Below are 8,161 nucleotides of genomic sequence, written 5' to 3'. Positions count from 1 at the left end.
AGGCCGTCTCGGACGTTTATCGTAACCTCGGCTCCGGCGACGTCCCGTCAGGAAGCTCCCCTCGAAGCCGCCTTCAAGCCTTGGGTGATCACGCGCGCGGCAGAGTCCGCGAGGCGCTACACCACGGCGTCAGGCGGGCCTTCGCCGTGCTCGCTTCCCACTACGTTGTGGACCTAGAGCGGGTTAGTGAGGGGTACTGTCTTCCTGACGAAGACGAAGCTGCCCTGGCAGAAGTCCAGCGGCTCGACGCGGTCGCCGCGGGTCCGAGCGCGGCGCTGGCGACCACCTTTGAGGCGGAGATCCTTCCCCCTGTGCCGTCACCGAAGGCCAAGATGGACCTTACCGACGGCGGGGACGGTGCTGAGGGCGCGGCTCCTTCCCCAGGCGGCGCCTAATTCTTGTTGGAACAATTTCTGGTTGGATGTGCGTCTCACCGCGGCCGCTGAGGCCTGAACACTTTTGTCTTTCTTGCGTGAAGTCGTACTCCCCTTTCTTCCCATTTGCGTGTCCGTCCTAGCTCGTCAATAATAGGGTGGCTTCCTGAGTTGGGTCATTCTTCGTGGCAGGTGATGAGTGAGGTATCCTTAACCCGGAGGCGCAGGAGTTTCTCGGTTCAGTCGGCCTCGCCATTTACATGTACCCACGATCGCTCCCCGAGACCCTGCTTCTGGCATAGCCGGGAGAACGCGAGAGGCCCCTTTTTTGATTGAAAATTTTTGACGCAGAGAAGTACGCCCAATCTTGACGCAGAGGGGTTCCCCCTTTTTAGCCCCCGAGGGAGGGTCGGGCTCTGCCGAGGCGAGGCCGACTCTTCCTTGATGACTGAGGTGCAGAGGCTGCCTGACGGGTCGGACTCAGGCCCAAACATCCAGCGAGTGCTCGGCGACATCCCTCGGTATGCCGGGCATGTCCGAGGGACTCTACGCAAAGACGTCGGCGTTTGCGCGGAGAAAGTCGACGAGCACTGCTTCCTATTTGGGGTCGAGCCCGGAACCGATCCGGATCTGCTCGGAGGTGTCGCCACTGGGGTCGAGTGGGACGGCCTTAACCGTCTCCGCTGGCTCGAAGTTGCCGGCATGACGCTTCACATCTGGCACCTCTTTGGAGAGGTTCTCCAGGTCGGCGATGAGGGCCTCGGACTCGGCGAGGGCCTCGGCGTACTCCACGCACTCCACGTCGCATTCGAATGCGTGTTTGTACGTGGGGCCGACGGTGATGACCCCGTTGGGGCCCGACATCTTCAGCTTCAGGTAGGTGTGGTTGGGGACGGCCATGAACTTCGCGTGGCATGGCCTTCCCAGTACCGCGTGGTAGGTTCCTCGGAACCCGACCACCTCGAACGTCAAGGTCTCCCTTCGGAAGTTGGAGGGTGTTCCGAAGCAGACGGGGAGGTCGAGTCGTCCGAGGGGCTGGACGCGCTTCCCAGGGATGATCCCGTGGAAGGGCGCAGCGCCTGCTCGGACGGAGGACAGATCGACGCGCAGGAGCTTGAGGGTCTCGGCGTAGATGATGTTGAGGCAGCTGCCCCCATCCATCAGGACCTTGGTGAGCCTGACGTTGCCGATGACGGGGTCGACGACGAGCGGGTATTTCCTCGGGCTCGGCACGTGATCGGGGTGGTCAGCCTGGTCGAAGGTGATGGGCTTGTCGGACCAGTCTAGGTAGACTGGCGTCGCCACCTTCACCGAGCAGACCTCCCGACGCTCTTGCTTACGATGCCGAGCCGAGGCATTCGCCGCATGCCCACCGTAGATCATGAAGCAGTCGCGGACCTCGGGGTATTCTCCTGCTTGGTGATCTTCCTTCTTATCGTCGTCGTGGGCCCTGCCACCCTCCGCGGGTGGCCCAACCCTGTGGAAGTGGCGCCGAAGCATGGCGCACTCCTCGAGAGTGTGCTTGACGGGCCCCTGATGATAGGGGCACGACTCATTGAGCATCTTGTCGAAGAGGTTTGCACCTCCGGGGGGCTTCCGAGGGTTCTTGTACTCGGCGGCGGCGACAAGGTCCGCGTCGACGGCGTCGCGTTTCGATTGCGACTTCTTCTTGCCCTTCTTCTTGGCGCCGCGCGGAGTAGATGCCTCGGGAGCCTCTTCCGATGGGCGGCCCTGGGGCTGCTTGTCCTTTCGGAAGATAGCCTCGACCGCCTCCTGGCCAGAGGCGAACTTGGTGGCAATGTCCATCAGCTCGCTCGCCCTGGTGGGGGTCTTGCGACCCAACTTACTCACCAGGTCGCAGCAGGTGGTGCCGGCGAGGAACGCGCCGATGACATCCGAGTCGGTGATGTTGGGCAGCTCGGTGCGCTGCTTCGAGAATCGCCGGATGTAGTCCCGGAGCGACTCTCCCGGCTGTTGCCGGCAGCTTCGAAGGTCCCAGGAATTCCCGGGGCGCACGTATGTGCCCTGAAAATTGCCGGCGAAGGCTTGGACCAAGTCATCCCAGGTGGAGATCTGCCCCGGAGGCAGGTGCTCCAACCAGGCGCGAGCAGTGTCGGAGAGGAACAGGGGGAGGTTTCGGATGATGAGGTTGTCGTCGTCCGTTCCACCCAGTTGGCAGGCCAAGCGGTAGTCCGCGAGCCACAGTTCCGGTCTCGTTTCCCCCGAGTACTTCGTGATAGTAGTCGGGGGTCGGAACCGGGTCGGGAACGGCGCCCGTCGGATGGCCCGACTGAAGGCCTGCGGACCGGGTGGTTCGGGCGAGGGACTCCGATCCTCCCCGCTGTCGTAGCGCCCCCCACGCCTGGGGTGGTAGCCTCGGCGCACCCTTTCGTCGAGGTGGGCCCGACGGTCGCGTCGATGGTGCTCGTTGCCGAGGTGGCCCGGGGCCGCAGGCGCGGTATTGCGCGTGCGCCCGGTGTAGACCGAGGCTTCCCGCATGAATCGGGAAGTCGCGGCATGAGGTTCCGAGGGGTATCCCTGCCTTCGGGAGGCAGTGCCCTCGGCCCGTCGGGCCGCAGCGCCTTCCAGGAGATTCTTGAGCTCTCCCTGGATCCACCGACCCTCGGTAGTTGATGGTTCCGGCATCGCGCGGAGGAGCATCGCTGCGGCTGCCAGGTTCTGACCGACCCCGCTGGATGCGGGTGGCGGCCTGACCCTGACATCGTTGGCGACGCGGTGCTGGAGACCTTGGGGCGGGTGACGTATTTCTCCGGCCAGGGGTTGGCCCGCCCATACCCGTCCGACGTCCCGACGGATCGGCTCAAGCGCTCCTGTTCCCTCGTCGAGCCTGGCCTGCGCCTCGCGGACTTGCTCGAGTTGTGGGTCGTAACCTCCCGCCGGAACGGGGACCACAGCTAGCTCCCGCGGGATGTCGGCGCGAGGCGCCGGCCTAGGAAGATCACCGTCCTCCGGCATGCCGAGATGGTTGCCTTCGGAGGGATCCCCTAGCTCGATGTGGAAGCATTCGCGGCTTGGGCCGCAGCCCTCGTTGTCAAGGCTGCGGCTTCCGTCGGAACAGTCGGAGAGGCAGTAGTTACATGCGGTCATGAAGTCCCGCATGGCACCGGGGTTGCCAAGTCCAGAGAAATCCCAACAGATGCTGGAATCGTCATCTTCCTCGGACCCAGAGGGCCCGTAGGTTGAGACGTCCGTCAACCGGTCCCAAGGCGACCGCATACGAAACCCCAGTGGGGTTGCACTCGCCTCAATGAGGGCGCCCGCCAAAGCAAGGTTGCTAGGCGGGTTGAGCCCGAGTCGAAATGACGTAAGATGGGAGTTAGTCGGTACCTTTTGATCGACGCGGAGCGACGTAGTCACATCGGGGACTGGTTGCGCCGTCATCTCAGGTACAAGGGCGACGTCCTGCAGGCTCTCCGCGAGCGCGCTGGCGTCGTCTTCTCGCTCGGGATCGGCGTGTCGCGGGGGGACGACGCTTGCCTTCGTCTCGAACGCGAGGTCGACGCCCGGCGTGCCTTCCGTCGAGGCGTCGGGGGCGTCGATTCGCTCGACGGCCAACGAAGCGTGGCCTCCCGCTTGGCCTTGGTTGCCCCGCCTCCTCCTCCGTTGGCGGGGGAGAGGACGGAGCGAGCTCGAATGTTGTTCTTCCACCACGCGGGGAAGATGTCGTCGATTCCGCCGCCGGCGGGCGGGTTGTCGGCCGCCATTGTCGTTGTCGCACGGCGGTGGAAGGAGTATCATGTCGTAGCTGCCGTCGTAGGACATGAACTCAAGACTCCCGAAACGGAGCACCGTCCCGGGCCGGAGAGGTTGCTGAAGACTGCCCATCTGGAGCTTGACGGGAAGCTGTTCGTCAGCACGCAGCAGGCCCCTACCTGGCGCGCCAACTGTCGGCGTTTCGAGACCGGGGGGTCCCTAAGCCGACGAGTGAGTGTGCTGCGTGCCCCAGCCCAGATGGGTCGAGCGCGTGGGCGAGCGCGAAGGGGGGAGAGGCGAGGTGGCCGGAGACGGGCGTGAGAGAGGTGGAAGTCCCGCGACCTTCGTGTTCGTCCCGCGCCCAGGTCGGGTGCGCTTGCAGTAGGGGGGTTACAAGCATCCACGCGGGTGAGGGAAGCGAGCGGCCCCAAGAGAGCGCCTGTCCCGTCCTCGGTCCCGCGCGGCCAACCTTCTCTAAGAAGGCCCTGGTCCTTCCTTTTATAGTCGTAAGGAGAGGATCCAGGTGTACAATGAGGGGTGTAGCAGAGTGCTACGTGTCTAGCGGAGGGAGAGCTAGCGCCCTAAGTACATGCCAATGTGGCAGCCGGAGAGATCTTGGCTCCCTGCTGGCGTGATGTCGTGGCTGTCGGAGGAGCAACGGAGCTTGGCGGAAGGACAGCTGTCGGAGCGGTCGAGTCCTTGCTGACGTCCACCGGCTTCCGTAAGAGAGCTGAGAGCTGCCGCCGTCATAGAGCTTGGGAGGCGCTATCATTGCCTATCTGGCGGAGCTGGCCAGATGGGACACCGGTCTTGTTCTCTGCGGCCCGAGTCGGCTCGGGGTAGAGTGGTGATGGCGCTCCCTGTTGACGTGGCGGGCATGCGCCCGAGGCCGAGCGACGTGGGGGCTCCTCCGAAGCTGGGGTCGAATCTGTCTTCCGTTGCCGGGGCCGAGTCCGAGCCCCTGGGTCGGGCGAGGCGGAAGTCGTTCGGCAGAGGCCAGGGCGGAGTCCGAGCCCTGGGGTCGGGCGAGGCGGAGTTCGTCGTCTTCCGGGGCCGAGCCCGAGTCCGAGCCCTGGGGTCGGGCGGAGCGGAGTTCGCCGTCTTCCGGGCCTTAGCCCGAGTCCGAGCCCTGGGGTCGGGCGGAGCGGAGTTCGCCGTCTTCCGGGTCTTAGCCCGAGTCCGAGCCCTGGGGTCAGGCGGAGCGGAGTTCGCCGTCTTCCGGGTCTTAGCCCGAGTCCGAGCCCTGGGGTCGGGCGGAGCGAAGTTCGCCGTCTTCCGGGCCTTAGCCCGAGTCCGAGCCCTGGGGTCGGGCGGGGCGGAGTTCGCCGTCTTCCGGGCCTTAGCCCGAGTCCGAGCCCTGGGGTCGGGCGGAGCGGAGTTCGCCGTCTTCCGGGCCTTAGCCCGAGTCCGAGCCCTAGGGTCGGGCGGAGCAGAGTTCGCTATGGCGCCCTTGGCGAGGCCTGACTGCCTGTCAGACTCACTCTGCCGAGTGGCACTGCAGTCGGAGTGGCGCAGGCGGCGCTGTCCTTCTGTCTGACCGGTCAGTGGAGCGGCGGAGTGACGGCGGTCACTTCGGCTCTGCCGGGGGGCGCGCGTCAGGATAGAGGTGTCAGGCCACCTTTGCGTTAAATGCTCCTGCAACTCGGTCAGTCGGTGCGGCGATTTAGTCAGGGTTGCTTCTTAGCGAAGCCAAGGCCTCGGGCGAGCCGGAGATGTGTCCGCCGTAAAAAGGGGGGCCTCGGGCGAGACGGAAGTCCCTCGAGGTCGGCTGCCCGAGTCCGAGGCTAGGCTCGGGTGAAGCGTGATCGAGTCACTCGTATGGACTGATCCCTGACTTAATCGCACCCATCAGGCCTCTGCAGCTTTATGCTGATGGGGGTTACCAGCTGAGAATTAGGCGTCTTGAGGGTACCCCTAATTATGGTCCCCGACACCTATACTTATTTGCTTCCCTGGTTTTGGTTCGTAGGAGAGGAAGGCAGAGATACGCAATGGGGCTATAGAGGATGGTCCACCGTAGATGGAGGCGAAGATATTTGCTTCCCTGGTTTTGGTTCGCAATAGGTGCCTCATTGTTTCCTCGGAATGTTTGCTTCTGTTGCCTTTGCTCCATCAAATCTGAGGTTCCTGATCAATCCCGGTGCTCTGGTGTCGTTGTTTTTCAGGTCTAGGGAAGCTGCGATGGCGAACCTGTCTAACGACTTTCTGTAAAATTCAGTTTTTTTTCATACGATGGTTATTGCATATATATATATTACTAAAATAGCAGATTCAGTTTGTTCACTGACTCAGGACAGCCCAACGACGTTGTCCTCAGTGCCGCCACCTCCATTTGGCTGCCCGTCCCGGCGACCATGTCTTCGCCTTTGGCCGTGACAAGAATGTGCGCTTCCAGGTACGCGCTGTCGCTCGTCCGAACCATGGAGTCTGGGCGATCACCACCCGCAGCCGCATCACGCTCGTCTATGTCTGGATTACAAGTTCAAGCTACCGGTCTATAACTAATCACATGACACTTTCCCATTTTTAGACAGTGAGGCAATGTTTGCTACCCTTGGTCACTTTACAAGTGCATCTGTCCGTGCCTAGGTTTGTGCCTGAAGCGTCCCCAATCCTCTGGGACTCAAATGTGATACAATTACTAGTCCCAGGAGGCTAGTAAACACATTTATACATCAGATGATACCAAATCTGCTTAAACGAGACAAACCTACAAAGGTGGCGAACAACTTTAAGAGTTGGTCCACAACTCGGGACATATCATCAGAGTGGGGCTGAAGCAGCCCGATATACGCAGCGAAGCAATTCAGCGGTCCAACAGCCACAGGCAAGGTTGGGAACAGTCGTAACTCTTACCTGATCTCCTTTTTCTGAAAAAAACAACAAATAAGCAAGGGTGAGTACAAACGTACTCAGCAGCCCACCTTCATCCGCGGAATGGGGAAATCAGATATAATGCATGGAATATGTAGAGCTCAGGATATTTGCAGAAACAGCAATATTTTATGCAGGGTTGTTTTGAAAAACATTTTGTATTTTGCAAAGTGCATCCTCTCCAAAAGGAGCAGGAAGTTTTTCAATATTAGAACAAAATCCCCTGGACTAAACCATCCAGGTATCTCAGCAGTTTCCCACTGGTTTTCCTTTTCAAAAACAGCTACTGGACTTCCCGTCCACCATAGCTCACGGCTCAACCGCCGAACCTTTTTAGAAACCACTTTTCTCAAAAGCATCTCTTTTTTTTGGAAAACAAAACATTAATTGCCATACCATACCAGACTCGTCCATTCCTGTGGACACAGACTATTCGAATAGGTTTTCAAACTCTGCGCAGAGGTGTACACTTTACCCACTAGTCCGGCTCTGCGATCTCATGATCAATGAGATCCGAATCTGAATCTCTTTCTTTCCCCGCACGTCCTAACCTTAACGGTTATCCGGAAGGAGTCAGGCCACCACCATGTCCAAACCGGACAAAACTTTCCCCCTCCTTATCCTCCCGGTGCTCCCCAGCCTTCATAACCCTGGGGTTGGACCGTACGAGTTCAGATTGAGTGACTGCCCACACAGTCTCGAGTGGTTGTACTTATCATGAGTACAGGTAGTGAAAGATGACAAACCGGTCCTTATACGAGGGGACAATCCTTCTGCTCACGCCTAAACCAGCTGAGCCATCACCTTAGGCCCTCCCCTAAACCAGGGAGTCCCTGATTATCCCTACTCAAAGGTGATAAGGGTGAAAACCCTTCATCATACACATTTTGAAAAACATTTTCTTTTGAAAACTCACACCTTTCCTCAAATCATTTGTAACAAATATATCAGGGATTGATTGCGGCAAGCGGCTGGGTGGCCATAATAACTTGTCTCAAAATCATATCATGCATAAAATAACAGGCTGAGGGTTGTGGTTGAAAAATCATAGGTAATTTATGCATCAAAGGGATCCAGTGAGCTTGTCGTGCTTATTCGGCGAAGGGAGAAGGGGAGCTCGCGGAACTGGCTTCTGGCTCCACCGCCTAGCGTAGACTTGCAGATCTGGCCTCCACGAGACGGCACGAACGCTCCGATAA

This window comes from Zea mays, chromosome 6, assembly GCF_902167145.1.
Source record: "Zea mays cultivar B73 chromosome 6, Zm-B73-REFERENCE-NAM-5.0, whole genome shotgun sequence".
In the NCBI taxonomy this organism is placed as follows: Eukaryota; Viridiplantae; Streptophyta; class Magnoliopsida; order Poales; family Poaceae; genus Zea; species Zea mays.
This window is presented reverse-complemented; position numbering follows the sequence as displayed.